Below are 18,795 nucleotides of genomic sequence, written 5' to 3' on the forward strand. Positions count from 1 at the left end.
TCCAGAAATTTTTTATCCAGGTTCTCAATAGCCGTTTGCCACTCTTTTTTCGACATCGTGGGGCTTGATTTACCTCGCTCCCACGAGTCTGCATGTTTCCTTAGCTCCGTGGCGTTTAAATTTATGTCCCTCTAAATTAATTTGACTGACCTGATTCTTAAAAAAAGCAAAGGATGTTTCAAGAAGTCCAAAATGTCGGGCGTCTTTTCTCTATGGTTTTTCTGTAGTCTTTTTGCAATCCAAGATGTCCTACTTCCTCTCCTGTTGAAGTCAAAGTCCTTCCCTTTTCAAAAATGGCGATTCCCTTCTTCCTGTCTCCAATAAGGGTCGTCTCTCTCCAGCAGCTCTATCACTGTGACGCACTTCCTGTTTCCCGTCTCTCCACTGCAGCTCTCGTGATGATAGAAATTTTCTCACAGCCTGCTATCGCTCTCTGACCACAGGTATGAAAAACAATTGTCCAGTTTCTTTAATAGCTTCATTTAACTTAGTCCTTTTTCTAAACTATTTCTTGCCAAGTCTTCCCCTCATTATATTCCGTCTGTTGCAGTTTAAAGTTTCACTTTAAAAGTTCGTTACTTTAAGCAATCCATCCCAATTCGAGAGATAGTGATCTTTACCTTTTCAAGCGTCTTTCTGGGTTGTAATCACTGCTTCGATCTCAATTTCTTTTCCACCTACTTTTCCCCTGTTGAAGCTTGGGCATGTAGGTCTTATGCCAGCCGCACTGGCCACGGTTCTGCCACAGAGATTTTAGCCGACCTGTCTTAGGGTGGGACCTCAAGGGACGAGAGAGAATCCTTAGCGCAGAACCCCCCCCTCGCCCAAGATCAACACGCCCTGAGGTCTTTGAGCGTTCTTTGCCTGTTCTCCGCCTGAGAGCAGGTGGCCGGGGGCTATTTGTGCCCCTCCGGCCACTGAAACGGCAGCCCGGTCAGCTCTGCACTTAGAGCTGCGTTAGACCTCCATGGATCCCAAACCGGAAGTCCCAAATTAGATTGTCATGTTAAAGGCATTGTCCAGAAATTCTGCTGCTCAGAGTGGTTTTCTGCTTTTATTAGTTAACAACATGGATGCTCAGAGTGTGATATTTGTGATGATGGCTCAGATTTGTTTTTCTTGTTTTCTTGTTTTCTTGTTTTTATCGATTTTATCGATTTTAACTGTTCACCGCCCAGAGCCCCTGGGGATGGGCGGTATATAAATTGAAAAAATAAATAAAAATAAAATAAAATTGTGGTTGGCATGCTTTGCAGCACAGCCACGCGACACCACAAGATAATGCATTCTGTCTTTCGCACATGGTAGAATCTCCCACCTGCGTCCTAAGCTTTCAGGAATATATTTGTTTTCCGCACCTGCTGTTTACTGGAGACAATCATCGTGGGAAATACAGGATTGCTTGGCTTGGCTCCTCGCGCTCTTAAAAATGGCGGGACACAGTAGGGAAATGGTCCCTGTGTGACATGCGCTTGCTCTGGTGACTGTTTCTTTTCCCGCACAAACCGCTGCTCACTACAGTTGGTTTACTGGTATACCGACCTTTCAGCACTGTTCAAAAAAAATGGGGAGAAAATGGATTTCCGCCACTATCACGTGTTTTGGAAGGAAGGCGTAATTGTGGCGTGGTGATGGCGGGGAACACGCAGAATGGGAAAGCATGTGAGTATCTGCATGAACAGCGCATCGGTTGCGAAAAAGGCGTGGAAACAAAAACGAAGTGTGGATTCGGCCTTGGTCAAGCCTGGCAGTGGCCACCACACAACCCACCTGTGCAAGTTGCTAAAGATCAGCTTTCACAACTTGGCAGGTCTGTTCTCAGGGAGAGGTTGGCAGGGGAAGAAGGGAAAACATGGAACCAGTGTGGTGTAGTGGATACAATGTCAAGACAAGCAGCTGGGAGATCTAGGCTCAACTCCTCACTCTGCCATGGAAGGTTCCGTGACTGTGGGCAAGTCATGCCACTTCAGCCTAGCCTAACTCACAGGACTATTGTGAGGGTAAAATGGAAAAGGGGAGAATGTTGTAAGTGCCTTTAGGGAGAAATGTGGGGTGTAAATGAATTACATAAATAATAAATAAAGCTGTGAATGGGGAAGGAACAGATAAACAAAAGGTTGGTGAGTGGGAAGGAGAGAAGGAAGCTGGAAAGGGGAAAGGATATGGAGGCTGCCAGGATGAGAGAAAAAGGAAATAGTGTGAGAAAGTGGGTACAGAGGCTTATGAAGTGACCAACACAAGTCTTTGAGGGTTCCTTCTTGTGTGTGTGTGTGTGTACCTCAGACTTGTGCAGCTGGGAAGCATAGGTTTCACAGCATTAGGCTTAGAAGAAATAATTGCAGGCATAAGGCAGAGTTAAAATGAAGAAAAATAGACGATTTTGTTGAGGTAATTTCCATTTCCAACTCTATCCTACCTAAACACTTATTTGTACAAATGGGCCCTAATTGCTGGCCCTGTGCATGGAGTCAGCATGGGCAGGCATGTCTCGACTTGCCTGCCTTCTGTCATTGTTCAGAGAGAGAGAGAGAGAGAGAGAGAGAGAGAGAGATTTGTGCACACTGCTTTTTTGAAAGCAATGCTGAGAGGCAGGGAGAGGAAAGAAGATGAAGTGGAAGTAAGTGGAACTAAAATAAACTCTTTAGTTACTTGCAGACATTGAGAAGGGTTTTAAATAGAATATTGATAGAGAATAATTAACGGTTTAAACATGAGGATTGAGTAATTAACAATATTTTTTTTAATTGATAAGACTTATATGCACCAAACTGAATGTATAGAAGAGTTAAAACGACTGATTATGTGATGAGTTATATAGAAATACTATAAAAAGAAGAAATGATTAATATATAGAGAACAAATCAAATTGTTTGATTTAAATGTGGGAAATTTTTATGGTTTATGATATATAGAAATATTCAAAACTGGAAAATGGGATAAATTGTTTATCTAAAGAAGTATAGTTTGGATGTATAATAAGTAAAAGAGTTAAAGATGTACTGCTTAATATAATGGAGAATATATATTTGTTTTAGACAGAGGAAATTAATAGAAGTAAGGGAAAAGGGACAGAGGGTGGGAAAGCTGTTGGAAGTCAACAAAAGGGGGGGAAAGGGAGGGGGTTAGAAACGAAAAATTAGGGGAAAATTGAATGTAATGTAATGTAAAAATATTAATGTTCTAACCCAATAAAAAAATTTTTTAAAAAAAAAAAAAAGAGAAGGGTTTTAAAAAAGAGGGAACACATTACCCCCTTACATTCTCCTCACTGACCAAAATCATGTTGTATTGCCTTCATTCTAACATTTGCTCTACATTTCTGATATAAATGATGCGTTCTGTTAGTTAGTTAGTTAGTTAGTTAGTTAGTTAGTTAGTTCGTTCGTTCGTTCGTTCGTTCGTTCGTTCGTTCGTTCGTTCGTTCGTTCGTTCGTTCGTTCGTTCGTTCGTTCGTTCGTTCGTTCGGTGTGAATTGGCTTTAGATGCACAGTAATGGAGGGTGGAGAATATGTTTCAAGAGAAATTGTTTTGAATTTTGGCTTTTGAAAGTATTCAGAGAATGTTAGGTGGGGAGGGGCTATTTGTCAGTGGTAGAGCATCTGCCCAGGTGCCCGGTCCCCAGCATCTTCAGTTAAAAGGATCAGACAGTAGTTGATGTGAAACCTGTCCCCCCACCCCAGAACCTGGACATCCAGCCAGTGAAGACAATACTGACCTTAATGGACCAATGGACTGGTTCAGTGTAACAGCTTTATGCAATCTATGGTCAGCTCCATGTCTCAGAACGTTTCTTTCTGAACTGCGATATGACAAGCACCCTGCCTAAATGTAAGAGATTTGTTAAATAATTCTACACACATTTTTTTCAGACTATTTGCATCAAATAATAGCATTTTTCTTAAAGTTTCCTGTTTCACTCATAGGAAAGACTTCTAAATTTCAAAACTTCTTACCATCTTTTGTCAAACAGCATTATCTTTAGCTGTTTGAAGAGCAAGATCCAGGTCCAGTAGCATCTTAAAGATCAACTTGCATGACACTCCTTTTATAGAGAACTTGCCTATGTTGTGCTTTTATAATATGCAATTACTCCTTTAAAAATCTGCAACTAAATGTGGAATGTCTTCCCTACACAAAGGCACAGCAAAGCATCTCTTTCCTGTACTGAGCATATGTGAGCAAACCTCCCCTCGATGAATAGCACCAATGTATATGGAAATTAATGTGGAATAAAACACAGTATCATCTCACTATTATTTAGGCAGCCCCTCTCAATCTAATAGCTACTGCAGGGAGAATATGTATTATTCAAAATATTAGCTGTAGTTCACAATGGGCTGTAGTCAAATACAGTAATTTAGCATATCAGGGGTTCGCCCTGGAAAACTCTTTGCCTTGAAAGCTTCCCTTTGGCAGACAGAGAGAGAGAATAGAAGCACCCATTATTTTATTTATTTATTTAACTGATTGATTCCTAGGCTGTGTTCTTGTAAGGTTTCTGAGCAGGGGTTTATGAGATCTGAAAATTAAAAAGCTGGCTTTAAAATATAAACGACTAAAAGTACCAACAGAAGAAAGCTTGAAAAAAAAATCAGTAATGATCATCAGTGCAAAAAAAGTATTAAATAGACAACAACAAGCCAAAATACTAAAATTACTATGTAATCTTTAAACCAAGTTTTTAGGAAGTTAAAGTAAAGTTAAAAGTTAAAGTGAAAAAGAGCAAGAGTCCAGTATCACCTATAAGACTAACACAATTAGTGGTAGAGTATGAGCTTTCATAAGCCACAGCTCACTTCTTCAGATACCAAGCTGTGGATTACGAAAGCTCATAACTTACTACTAATTTTGTTAGTCTTATAGGTGCTACTGGACTCTTGTTCTTTTCCACTGCTACAGACAGACTAACATGGCTACTCGTCTTAAAAAATAAAGTTTAGGAAGACAAAGTAATGTGAAAAGGCTGGCCAGGAAACTCATTTAAAAATCTTATTAAATAAAAATGACTCGGATTGGCACTGAAAACTGAAATTGTTCTCAACATTCATCTAAGTCCTTTTACCATTACTTTAACTTTCTAAGCACTGCAGCTGAGGCACTACCACCCTCTATCCAACTAATATCAAATAATGGCAGTGCATAGTAGATAGATCTCTGCAGTTGCTCAGGTTCAAACATGAGGCTGACCCAGGCACTCAGACCTATCCAATGGGATTTCAGACTGTGTGAACAATACACACACCACCGTGTTATACCACAAAATGCTTTTGAAAGATTCCTACTGTTTCAAGAAATGCATTTCCACACAAGATGGATGGGCACTACAGTCTGAGAAACACAAACTCAAAACTACTTTGGGTGCATGGAATTCATTTGGCTTCCAATACAGTGATGTGCATTTTTTGGATGTGGGGAGCCGCAAGGAGTCACTGGCTGGCATTGCTTGAATAACAAGTTTGTCTACGGTTGTTCTGTCGAATCCTGCAGAAAAGGCATCCATAGCACACATGATGGAAAGAAATTATAGATGATGCTCAGACTGGTAAAACATTCGAATGGCACCGCTGTGCCATAAAAACTGAAATATGTCACTAAGCCCACATAAATAGAGCAGTGCCCTCATTAATTTTCTGGATGTCCTTTGTGTGATTTAGTTTTAAAAAATAGGCAGACCCCCCCCACACACCCCTTACACACACACACACACACACACAAAGCAATGAATTTTCACAGATCATATCCCACTGGAGCGTTCCTCTCTCTAGGCTTCTCCCAAAGAGGAAAAGTGTCTGATCTTAGGTGCATACAAATGAGGTACAAAGAGTATTACAGAGTCTCTATGCCCTGTTATGATAAAACCTTGTTATTCATGGCGGAAGAAAAGATTACCATTTAAGTAAATTAAATTGCAAGATTTAGACTTGCTGATATAGGATATGTCATGCCATTCTTTATGCCAAAGAAAAGGAATATCTCATTCTTCTAAATGTAAATAGTGTCGTTTAATACTCATTCTTCCATGAATGAGTAACTCAGAATGAGAAGTTTAACTTTAATCCTAACAGATCTAATGTTAGCTTATACCCTGGGCCTATTAAAATGTGTCCAGAATTGGAATAACTGGAAAGAGATTCAAAACGCAGCTTTACACTTCTTCTTTTTTTTTAATGTGTGCACCATGATCTATTTTTAAAGTGTCTATTTAAAAATGTTCAGAGCAACCTACAGGCATTCGAAAACATGCATCATAAAGGCACAGTTGTCAGAGAGCAGAGATTGACTGCAGCTTCCTGCTGAGTGTAGACTTGGCAGCCAACTGAGTTTGTGGTTATGCGATGTGTGAAGAACGACTTCAGAATTTTGCATCCCTGCTGTTTCAAGTACAACGTCCTTGCATAGATTTTGTTTCTTCCTTGTGGGAACTCTACCTGCAAGTCTTTAATTTTTCTTCATTTTCTGTTTCCTCACACCAATTTTTTCCCCATAAAGTACATGTTATTTGTTCATTAATAAATCAGCATTATCCATTAAAGGAGGAGCTTTGACTCAGGGGAGGATCAGTTTTGCATGCAGAAGGTCCCAGGCTCAGGCTCCAGCACTTCCAGTTAAAAGAATCCAGTAGTAAGTGTGTGAAAACCTCCACCTGAGATGCTGGGCAGCCACTGGCGATTAGAGTAAACCTTGGGCCAAGCTACAAGTGACAAATGACACTTGAACGGCAATTTCTCCCTGTTCACTTGCCCTCCACTCAATCCACTTGCCAGGCAAGTGTCTTTCGCCATGTGTAGCTTGGCCCCTTGATAGACCAATAGTTTGACTTAGTATCAAGCAACTTCACATTTTTATTATTTGACTTATATGGATAAATTCTGTACGCTGTATATATGAATACTGTCAAAACCATGTATAAAAACCGTACAATATATGTGCACAACACTAAAAACTCTACAATACAAAGAATGAAAAGCAGAGAAACAAAAGTGCAGACAAAAATATAAATAATGTGAAAAGCACTCCCACGCTCCATAGCAGCTGGATACGGGCTGATTCAGTCCAAGTCAGGCCAGATTCAGGCTGAATCAAGTCCAAACTGACCAAATCAGGCTGCTGCAGAGTGCAGCAGTGATCCCACGCTCCGCAGCCAGATTCAAGCTGATTCCCAAACGTGATCTCATCACACAGGCTGGGAGCACATGCAAGGTGCACACACACCGCAGCACCAGAGGGGTAAGTGCCAGGTCTCCCATCTCTCACTGGGAGGGTAAGGGGACCTGGCAACCCTACTTGAGTCTCAGGGCCAAGCTACAAGTGACGAATGACACTTGAATGGCAAGTGTATTTCTCCCTGTTCACTTGCCCTCCACTCAATCCACTTGCTGTTCAAGTGTCATTTGTCACTTGTAGCTTCGCCCTCAGTAAGAAATGCAGGATATTAATGATATAAATAAAAATAAATAAACTGCATGAGCTGTTCTACAGGATTCTGCATCTGCTAAACATACAGCTTTGTGTTTTCTTTATGTAGATGGTATTTTGTTTGTTAAAATTACTTTTAAAATTATATATAAATATTTTTATAAGCTGCTTTGGATTCCTATCAGTGAGAAAGTGGGGTAGTAAATCAATAAATATAGGCAGGTTTCTAGCAAAAGTGCCATCAGTCTCTCTTAATATGAAGCAATATAATGCAATGATTCGTTTCTGTTCCCCCACCCTAAGGGCTGAAATATTGCTTTTTTAAATTAATATTATTTTATTAAAACAGAAAATAGCATTGAACTGTAGAAAGAATATCAAAAGCAGAATATATAACAGAAAGTGACATTGGACAGTAAACAGCATATATAACAAAGTATTAAAACTACATAATAATATAACAGAAAGTGCTAAAGAATAGACATATAACAGAATATTAAAACTTCATAATATTTCTCCTCTCCATCTCCCCACTTATTTATGTTAAAATACATTATACTCGATATTTTATGTTCTGCATAAAAAACCCTTTTCTTGTCTTTCAAACACATAGTCAAAAAATCTTTCAGTTTTTTCCTGAAATTGGCCTGTTATGCATATAAGAGGTTAATTTAGCCATTGACACATAAACTTACAATTTATTCATCCATTCAGTCTAGAGATGGGCACGAAATGGGAAACACGAAATGAGTGTTTTGTGTTTTGTTGCATTCCACAAATCATGAATTATGAACTTTCACGAAATTGTCCCATTTCATGAAACGATTTGTTAGTTTCGTGCTTCGTCAGAACCCCGGGCACTTTAATTGCCCCCCTTCATACCCAGAATTGCCAAACTTGCAGGGAGACTTCAGCAGGCTCTCCTCCACCCACCCTCACCCAACAAGCCAGCAAGAACAAATGCTCTAAATAAGAATATAAGCAAAGAAAATTAAAGGAAAAAAAAGGTAGGCCTCAGTCAAGCTAGGTCCCAGAGCCAGCCAATGCCCTGAGACTGGGGTTGGGTGGGGTGGAGGAAAGAAGGCACCCTCACCCAACAACCTTCCCAGCAAGACCAAGAGCTGAAAATAAGAAAGAGGCTTTTCAGTCTCTTTTAAAGCAGCAGCAAATCCTGCTAAAAGCTCCCAATTCCACACTCTCATTCCAGATCCCAGCAACAGGTCCTCCCTCTCCCTCTGTCTACTGGAACTGAAAAGCTTGAGGCAGAGAGCTGTGCCTTATGTAAGAAATGCTCACTTAGAACAGAACAGGAGGTCTCTGGCTGGCAGACAGACCTGCCTAACTGGGTTTGGAGGGATGAGATTGGTGTTCCCATGGCTATAGAAGACCCATCTTCTCAGTTGCCTATGGGATTAACCCCCCTGCTCTTTGCTGTATAGGGCAGAATGGAAGCTCTCCAGTTGGCAGGGAGAGCTGCCTATCAAGGTTATTGTCAGTCCTTGGTAGTTAGGTCCCCAAGTTCTCCATAGTTAATATGCAGGTGTTCTAGTTGAAGTACTTTTATTAGAGATCCATTCAGTACAAGGTGCATAGACAGTGGAATTGGCAGAAGTGACATATGTGGGGCTAGCAACATTAGTTATAGGGAATATTCCTACCTTTGGGACAAGGACCATTAACGGGGGGGTTGGGGCATGAGACATTATTTTAGAGCAGGCAGTGAGAAAGATGGACTTAATCTTTGGTTCTCAAGAAGAGCACACCATGAGCTAGCTTCGGCTGGCAGTCAAGGACACTGGCTCAGTGGAGCAAGAAAGAGAAAGTAAACACTTGCAAGATAACCCACTGGCATGGAGCAATAAAGAAATTCCCACACTCTCAGAAGCTAGAGGCAGAACCCATATACATTCATGGCAGATATGCAGGAGGCATATATGACAGTTATGTGGGCTAAGATTGGGGTTTCCAATGGCAACAAAAAATCTGCAGACATTCTGGGCCTATGTTGCCTACGGAATCAATGGATTGGTGCCAGTCTGTCTGGCATCACAAATCATTCACAAATCAAACAAATTGGCCCAAAAAGTTGTGAATGTCATGAAAACTATGGCCCCATGAAACGCATTTCATGAAACATGAATTGACCCGATTCATCATGAAATTTGATTCGTATTTTGATTCATGCCCAGAAGATTCATTTCCCAGAAGGAATTCAGTCATGTCTACATGAGCTGTCCTACAGGATTCAGAATCTGCTTAGCATACAGCTTTGTGTTCTCTTTATTTAGATGATATTTTGTTTGTTTAAATTACTTTTAAAATTATATTTAAGTGTTTTTATAAGTGGCTATGGATTCCTGTCAATGAGAAAAGTGAGATAGTAAATTAATATCTAAATATAGGCAGGTTTCTAGCAAAAGTGCCATCAATCTCTCTTAACATGATGCAGTATAATGTAATGTTTCATTTCCGTTCCCCTACCCCAAAGGCTGAGATATTACTGGGGCATGCAGAGAGAACAGTAAAATGTTTTTTACAAAGACACTGGCATTACGATCCTAGCATTTCAAAAGTGTCTTTTTCAGACTCTTTTTTCGCCAGCAAAATTCTGAAAAATGTAGCTTCATGCACACTAACCAGAAAGTTTCATTGCTTCAAACATCAGCATTGTTGTTTACTGATAACCAGGGCAATGGGCACTTTTGTTCTTGATAAACAACCTACCCTACATCTGCCTAAATTAAACCAACTGCAGTCCAGATTGATGTAGTCATATATGAATGCTACATTTGCCATTTCATGACAAGTTAAGGACATAGTGATCAGTTCTTAGTTGTGTGTGCATTTGTTAACATCACAGTTAACCTTGGCTGTCCTTTTTCATGGATCATTGCCAGCTTAATTTAAAAAAAACAAACATAAGATCTGATGTTTTGCTGCCACAACTACATCCTGTTCATGAATTATGTTTCATAGAATAGAAAAAATCTCATCTGTTAGGAATATATCTTTCTTTTTTTTTTTGAAAAATTTTTATTGGGTTAGAATCCATTATTTCCACATTTACATTCAATTTTCCCCAATTTTTTCATCTCTAACCCCCTCCCTTTCCCCCCCCCTTTTTGTTGACTTCCAACAGCTTTCCAACCCTTTGTCCCCTTTCCCTTACTTTTATTAGCTTCCTCTATCTAAAACAAATATATATTCTCCATTATTCTAAGCAGTACATCCTTAACTATTTTTAACATGATATGCCCAAACTGTAAGTCTTTCTTTCCATCTTAGATAAACAATTTATCCCAATTTTTCAATTTCAGATATTTCTATATATCATAAACCATATAGATCATACATTCGTTTATATCAAACAATTTGACTTATTCTCTATATATATTACTCATTCTATCTTTTTATAATAGTTCTATATATCTCTCCTCACGTAGTCAATCAATTTGACCCATCTATATCTTCAGACATTCAGTTTGGTACAAAACTTATCAGAAAAAAAGAAAATATTGTTAGTTAATCGCTCCTTATATTTAGTCCTTATAATTAATTATTTTCTCTATGTTCTGTTTGTTAACCTATATATATCTATATATATGTCAATCTATTAATCTGACTGCTTATTAATTCACATTTATCTCTTCTCCCCCCGGTAAAGTCTCCCCCCTCTACTTCAATACTTCAGTAGTTCTCAAACTGCCACAGTTTTCCTCCCACCTCCCATTTCTTCTCCAGGTATTGTTTCAGCTTCTCCCAGTCTGTGTTGAACTGCCCTGAGTCCAGATCTCTCAGTTTTCTTGTCATCTTGTCCATTTCAGCCATATACAGCAATTTGTAAGTCCAATCTTCAATAGTTGGCACTTCTTGTACTTTCCATTTTTGCGCATACAAAAGTCTAGCTGCTGCTGTCATATAAAATATCAACGTCCTGTGTTGGGCTGGAATTCCCTCCATTCCCAAGTTCAGTAGCAGGAGTTCTGGGTTCTTATTAATTTGAAATTGTAAAATTTCACTCATTTCTCTTATTATTTCCCCCCAGTACTGCCTGGCTACCTCACACGACCACCACATATGATAGAGGGAGCCCTCATGCTTCTTACATTTCCAGCATTTATTAGAAGTATTCAGATTCCCTAGCGCAATCTTCTTTGGTGTCATGTACCAACGATAGATCATTTTGTAAATGTTCTCTTTGATATTAATACATGTCGTTGTCTTCATTGTAGTTTTCCACAAGTATTCCCATGCCTCCATTGTTATTTCTTTATTAAAGTTTATAGCCCATTTCACCATTTGTGTTTTAACTATCTCATCCTCGGTATACCACTTCAACAGTACTTGGTATACCTTGGATATTCTTTTCTTATCTTCTTTAAGAAGGGTCTGCTCTAGTTCCGAATTCTCTATTCGTACACCTCCCTTTACAGAGTCCGAATTATATAAGTCTCTGATCTGTCTATACTGGAACCAATCGTAGTTAGGTGATAGTTCCTCTTGTGTCTTTATTCTAAGTTTGGATGCTTCAGTTTTAGTTATTTCTTTATACGTTAAACATTGTTGTTCATTATCAACAGCTCTCGGGTCTATCACCTCATATGGAACCACCCACAAAGGGGTTCCTTCTTGTAGATAAATTCTGTACTTCTTCCAGATTATGTATAGACTTCTCCGAACAAAGTGATGCAGGAACATCGAGTTGACCTTTACTTTGTCATGCCATAAATATGCGTGCCATCCAAATATTTTTTTATATCCCTCTAGGGCTAATAGTTTCTTGTTCTTTAATGTCATCCATTCTTTCAACCAAACTAGGCAGATTGCATCATGATAAAGTCTCAGATTGGGCAGTTGCATTCCGCCTCTTTCCTTTGCATCTTGTAAAACTTTCACTTTCACTCGAGGCTTCTTGCCTGCCCAAACAAAATCTGATATTTTCCTCTGCCATTTTTCAAATTGTTTGGAGTCTCTGATGATTGGTATTGTCTGTAGCAAAAACATTACTCTTGGTAACACATTCATCTTAACTGCTGCAATCCTGCCCAACCATGACAAATTCAATCTATTCCATTTAATCAAGTCTCTCTCTATCTGAGTCCATAGTTTTTCATAATTGTTTTTGAATAGATCTATGTTCTTTGCAGTTAATTCGACTCCCAAATATTTCACTTTACTTGTTACTTCACAATCCGTTGTTTCCATTAACAATTGTTGTTTCTGCTTAGTCATATTTTTGCATAATATCTTTGACTTCTTTTTGTTAATGAAGAAACCTGCCAAGTCTCCAAACTCCTTGATCTTATCTATCACTCTTGGCATGTTCTCCAATGGGTCCTCTACAATTAACATTATGTCATCCGCAAATGCTCTGACCTTGTATGAATAGTCCTTTATTTTTATTCCACGAATTTCATCATCTTGACGTATTTGTATCATCAGAATCTCCAATACTAAAATGAACAACAATGGAGATAACGGGCAACCTTGTCTTGTTCCTTTACTTATCGTCAATTTCTTGGTCAATTCATCATTCACCACGATTGCTGCAGCCTGGTCTCTATAAATTTCCTTAATTGCTCTGATGAATCTTTCTCCCAATTGTAGCTTTTCCATAGTGGCAAACATAAAGTCCCAGTTTAAATTGTCAAACGCTTTTTCAGCGTCTACAAAGAAGAAACCAACCTCTTTGTCACAACGCTTGTCATAATATTCAATAGCATTGATCACTGTCCTTAAGTTGTCTCTTATTTGTCTGTCTGGCAAAAAGCCTGCTTGTTCCTCCTCTATGACTTCCGAGAGCCACCCCTTCAATCTCTCCGCCAATATCTTCGCAAAAATTTTATAGTCATTGTTGAGTAGCGATATAGGTCTATAATTTTTCACATTAGTCAGGTCTTGGCCCTCTTTTGGGATCAATGATATATTCGCTTCACTCCAAGTTTCTGGAATCCTTTGATCCCTTAAAACCCCATTCATCACCTCTTTTAGGAATGGTGCCAGTTCATTAGCCATTGTCTTATAGAATTTAGCCGTAAGTCCATCTGGCCCTGGCGCCTTTCCTAGATTTGCAGATTGTATTGCCTTACTTATTTCCTCGTCAGTTACTTCACTATTCAACTTATTTCTCCAAGCTTCCGAGATTTCTGGAAGTTTGGTTTTCTCCAAATATGACGCTATTGATTCTTTGTTTACTTCTTTTTTATTATACAGCTTAGCGTAAAATTTATAAAAGGCTCTACTAATGGTAGCCTGCTCCAAATACGTTTTGTTATCTTCGCAAATTTTATTTATTATCTTCTTTTCCCTTTTCTTCTTCAATTGCCATGCCAGGTACTTCCCAGGTTTATTAGCACCCTCAAACGCTTTTTGATTCAGTCTTTTGAGATTCCACTCCAATTCTTTATTGCTCATTGCTGTTAGCTGTTCTTGAAGTATTTTAATTTCCTGGTATACCTTCTTTTTCCTTGGTCTCTTTTTTAGCTGTATTTCTTTGGCTTTTATTTTCTCCTCAATCTCTTGTCTTTTCTCCTCTTTCTTCTTTCTTGCTCTACCATTTAAGTCCATTAGTATGCCCCTTACAACCGCCTTGTAAGCATCCCAAACTTTATTGGTTGGTACTTCTTTATTCACGTTGTATTGTATAAAAAACTTTGTCTCTCTTCTCAATATTTCCATATTCTCTCTTTCCTGTAACAAGTCCTCATTTATTCTCCATGCTTTCCTTTTTCTCTTTTTTCCAAATTTCCACATAATTGGGTTGTGATCTGAGCCTACCATAGGAGGAATATATCTTTTTGACATGTGATGCAACAAGAAATTATCCCTTCACCCATGTGACATGACAGTTGACTTATTGGATAAGGCCAGAGCTCGCTATACATGTTTCCTAAATGTTGCAATCATATGTTCAATATAACTTCCAGTTATTTTTCCAAGCCTAAACAGCTTGTGACTCGGCAAGCCAAATGTGGCTTACCAGCTATATACGTGACAAGGGCTTGACGCCATCCATTTTCCAAGCTGCAGCCCACCTGGGACCACAAAAAACAGAGCCATTGTCAAGCTGTACAAAGGCAACAATCTGCAACTACATGTGTCTTACCAGCACAAATAAAAGGCAACACATTCCTCGGGGACACTGTGAAGACCTAAAATTGTGCAAATTCCCACTCAACATTCTTCCCTTTGGGGGCAATTCACAAAGAAGGTCTCAATGCAAACTACTGTATTGGGCCACATCGGCTGATTCCACACACGTTGGATAATGCACTTTCAATGCACTTTATCAATCATTTGAGGTGGGGTTTTTGTTCCGCACATGAAAAAATCCGTTCCAAATGATCTATAAAGAGGATTGGAAGTGCATTATCCAACGTGTGCGGAATCAGCCATCATCTTATCTGAGATAGTGACTAAAAAACTGAGTTATGTACCAGGAAGTCCTTATGTTTGATGCTCTTTCCTGTCATGAAGTCACTTGGTGACTATTGGAAAACCAATTTCTGTCAGACTTCCTATTCCCCTGTCCCAATTTTCTCTCTGGAAACCTAGTTGACACACAGACATTTATTGAAATGTTTACATTATCTTTCACAATAACAATAAAAAAGCAAGAACATGTATTTAAAAACTGAAATTCAGAAAAGTAAGTACATTATCAGGATAGTACAAAATATCCATAAGAGAAGATGTTCCTGAAGTAAATTATCACATTAATTCTGGTTTTTAGCACTTTTGCATCCTTGATCCAGGTAAGAAACAGCAACAAGGAGAAAGGAGGAGGAGGAGAAATAGAAGTGCAATTGTTCTGTCAGTGAGATAAACATCAAGATGAGATTAAGTCACAGTGGTTGTGAGGCAATAGATGCAACACTCCAGAAGCGGGCATCCCATATGCCATTATAGTTATATAAATTATTATTTGTATAACATCATTTTAAGACGTCATTACAAGGATTTTCAATCGTGTAAGCTAGCTTCAGCCTTACAGACTTATTCATAGATTCATAGAGCTGGAAGGTACCCTAAGGGCCATCGAGTCCAGCCCCTGCACAATGCAGGAAATTCACAGTTCACTCTACCATACACTCTTCCCCAGAGACCCCTGCTTAATGCCCAGAGGAAGGCAAAGATCTTCCAGGATTTCTGGCCAATCTAGCATGGAGGCAAATTCTTTCCTGACCCCAAAGTGGAACTCACTCAGCATTAGGGGTGTGCACCAAAACAATTCAATAATCCGGGTTTATATAAAGGAAAAAAATCCAGGATTCCTGAAATCTGGATGATAGAATCCTGGATTTAAGTGGCCATTATTCCGTATGGCAAATAATCCGGGGGGGGGGCTAGGGGTTGCTGCCTGTGGCAGCAAACAGTTTAAAAGCTGTTGGAGCTCAGGTGGAGGGAGAGACTCTCTCCGCCCCACCAGCTTCACCCCACCAGCCTTGCTCTGCAGAGCTGGGCGGCTCCAGCCCTACCCTGCCCACCTGTGGCAGCTACCTGGTGCAGCTGGATAATCTGGTCCAGCAGAATTTGGCCTCGGGATCAGATCCCGGGATCAACCTGGTGAACCAACAAAGACAGATTATGCCAAATCATCATAAATCCAGCTTTAAAAGCCAGTTCCCAAACCTGGATTGCACACCCCTAATCGGCATTACCTTGGCATGAAAAAAAGAGCCACGAGAGCCAAGCTCTGGCTCATCCCTTCCTTCCCCTCACTGTCACAATTTGCCTAAATTTATACTGAGCCACAGAATCAGCATTGCTATTATAGCAAGATAATGGACATGTGTAAAATCACATGTGTAAAATCGCACTGTCATAACCATCCCTTAGAGTGATTCAAAATGTTGAGCCCTACAGAGTCTCCACTAAAACTCCAATGTCTCTTCCCCTCTAAGTCTCAAAAAGTTCAAAAAGTTCAGCCTACCTTAGCAATTACATAAAGACAGGATTTTTTGTTCCAGTGCGCATCACCTTATCAAACTTTATTTGCCACATTGTTTCCCACTCATTTAATTTGTGGAAACTCTCCTGAAATTCTTCACAGTTGGTGTTGTTTTTCATCATCCTGAATAACTTTGTGCTATCTGCAAACTTGGCCACTACACTGCTCACCATCACTTCCAGATCATTTATGAACATATTAAATATCACAGTCCCCATACAGATCCTTGTGGGACTCTGCTGCTTACTCCTCTCCATTACACAAACTGTCAATGTATTCCTATTCTCTGCTTCCTTTCATTTAACCACTTTTAATCCATAAGAGAATCCATCTTCTTATCCTATGACTGCTAAGCTTACTTAGGAGTTTTTAATAAGGTACTTTGTGAAAGGCCTTTTGAATGTCCAAGTATATAATGTCTACTGAGTCACTGTTATCTAATTTTTGTTCAGTTTCTCAAAGAACTGCAAAAAGTTGGTGAGACAGCACTTTCCACTGCAGAAGCTGTGCTGATTTTTCCTCAGTAGGCTGTGTTCCTCTGTGTGTCTGATAATGTTATATTTGACTAGCTTGATGCCCGTGCTTCACTACAGTATTTAATTACTTTAAATCCAGTTATAATATTTAAGGGTAAGTAACGTTTTTGGTTTGGGAGGGCGGGTTGAGTTGGTTTTGTAGTATAATAGCATAGTACCCAAGCTTCACAAAAGTGTTTGAATAAAGTGAAGCATGTGGATGTCTAAAACTGATGAAGTGAATTTCGAAATGTAACATTTATTGAAGAGATTTTTAAAAAGAAAAGATTGTAGTGCAAGAAATAAAGTGAAAAATACGTACAACCTTATTTTTCTACTGAAGGACCTCTTTGTAGACCTCATTGGTGATTTCCCCCAACTTTGGAGCCCCCACTTTGAGGAGAAGGTTGAGGGCTTGGAAGCCAGGAGGGTTGAGCATGTTGAGGAACTCCACAGGGAAATGGAACACATCATTTATTTATTTACTGTATTTTAACTTGTGTAGTAATTAAGGATATTTTTATGGTTACTAATGTATAATAATTGTTTTATGTATTTTAACTCTATGTGTCTGTAAACTTCCCTGAGCCTGCTGGAAATGTGGGGAGGGTGGAATATAAATTGAAAATAAATAAATAAATAAATCATCCATTTGCACCACTGAGTCCACAGATCTGTACTCCATTTCTGCCCCTTCGAGGGGGTTAAGTTCTGTTTCATTAATGATGGCAGCCTTGTCTTTCTTGGGGGTCAGAGTGGCACACTTGCACAACCTGTCCATGGGCTTCTTCATGATAGTGACAATATCAGGGTATATCATGGCTGTTAGGTCTGCTGGGGTCATCACTACTGTGCCCAGGCCTGCAGGGATGGTCACTTTTCCGTTGGACTCAGGACTTGCTGGTACTTGCCCACTGCTGCTCAGTGCACTTCAGGAGTACAATGTGCATATTTCTTTGCCACATCTCTAAGTTGCTTCCTCCTTTTAGCATCGATATATCTTGCGCAACATCTGCCATGAGGCTTCTTGGGGGCAGCAAGAGGTGATGGCTGCAAAAGGTGTGAGATGGAGTTGGACTGAGAGAGGGGCTGTGTAGTGGGCCCTTCGACAGGTTCATGTGAGAGGTTCTCATTGAAATGACTCCTAGAAAGGTCATGCACCATCTCCCCATGAATATTTGAAAACTCAGCTGCCGTACTGTCTTCTATATAAAATCCCTTTTTATGAGTCTTGTACTGTCTTTCTTCAACTGTCTACAGTTTCCTTGACCTAATTTTTACCTCAGAACACAGTTCCATAGCTGACCCATCAGCCTGCCAGCCACACAGGAAAGCCAGGCCCCACAGGAAGATTGACAACCCTAGAGGGGAGGTGTATTTTTACCTCAGGACACGTTCAATGACTGGGAGTCATTGAATGTGTCCTGAATACTGCATGTGTCCAGCATACTGTTTAGAATGTTGGCATGATGACCAATCAAGGCCGCATATGCAAATGACTTCAGGGCAGAGTGACTGAGTTGGTAGTTGGTGGGGATACAGCTTCCCAGCCAAACAGGGAAGCTGTATCCCTATGGGAAAACACATTTTACCCCCTTTTTCCCCCTTAGGGGGCAAATTTCTTAAAATCCCTTCTTCGTGAGTCTCTGTACCACAAAAGAAACATCCTCCCCAAATTTCACGCTTCTAGGTCCAGAGGTTTGGGCTGGGCATTGATGAGTCAGTCAGGAGTCTCAGGACACTTGTCTTTATATATAGAGAAGAATATAATTTCTACTAATTTGGGACAGACATTAGGATATCTGGCCTGTAATTTCCTGTTTCCCCACTGAACCCCTTAATAAAAATAAAAATCAGTGTAACATTTGCTACTCTCTAGTCTTCTGGTGTGTATGTGTAGTGCCCTCAAGTCAT

At 39.6% G+C, this 18,795-nt stretch overlaps 1 long non-coding RNA gene across 1 annotated transcript in view; it reads left to right on the plus strand.

Moving 5' to 3' along the window:
• The first annotated feature begins 2,575 nt into the window (after positions 1-2,575).
• Positions 2,576-18,795, plus strand: part of LOC129325495 (uncharacterized) — a 47,131-nt gene continuing 30,911 nt past the window's right edge. The window contains exon 1 of the long non-coding RNA XR_008596636.1: positions 2,576-2,617. This is a non-coding gene — a long non-coding RNA (uncharacterized LOC129325495). The remainder of the gene's footprint in view (positions 2,618-18,795) is intronic.

The sequence above is a fragment of the Eublepharis macularius genome, chromosome 3 (genome assembly GCF_028583425.1).
Source record: "Eublepharis macularius isolate TG4126 chromosome 3, MPM_Emac_v1.0, whole genome shotgun sequence".
Lineage (NCBI taxonomy): Eukaryota > Metazoa > Chordata > Lepidosauria > Squamata > Eublepharidae > Eublepharis > Eublepharis macularius.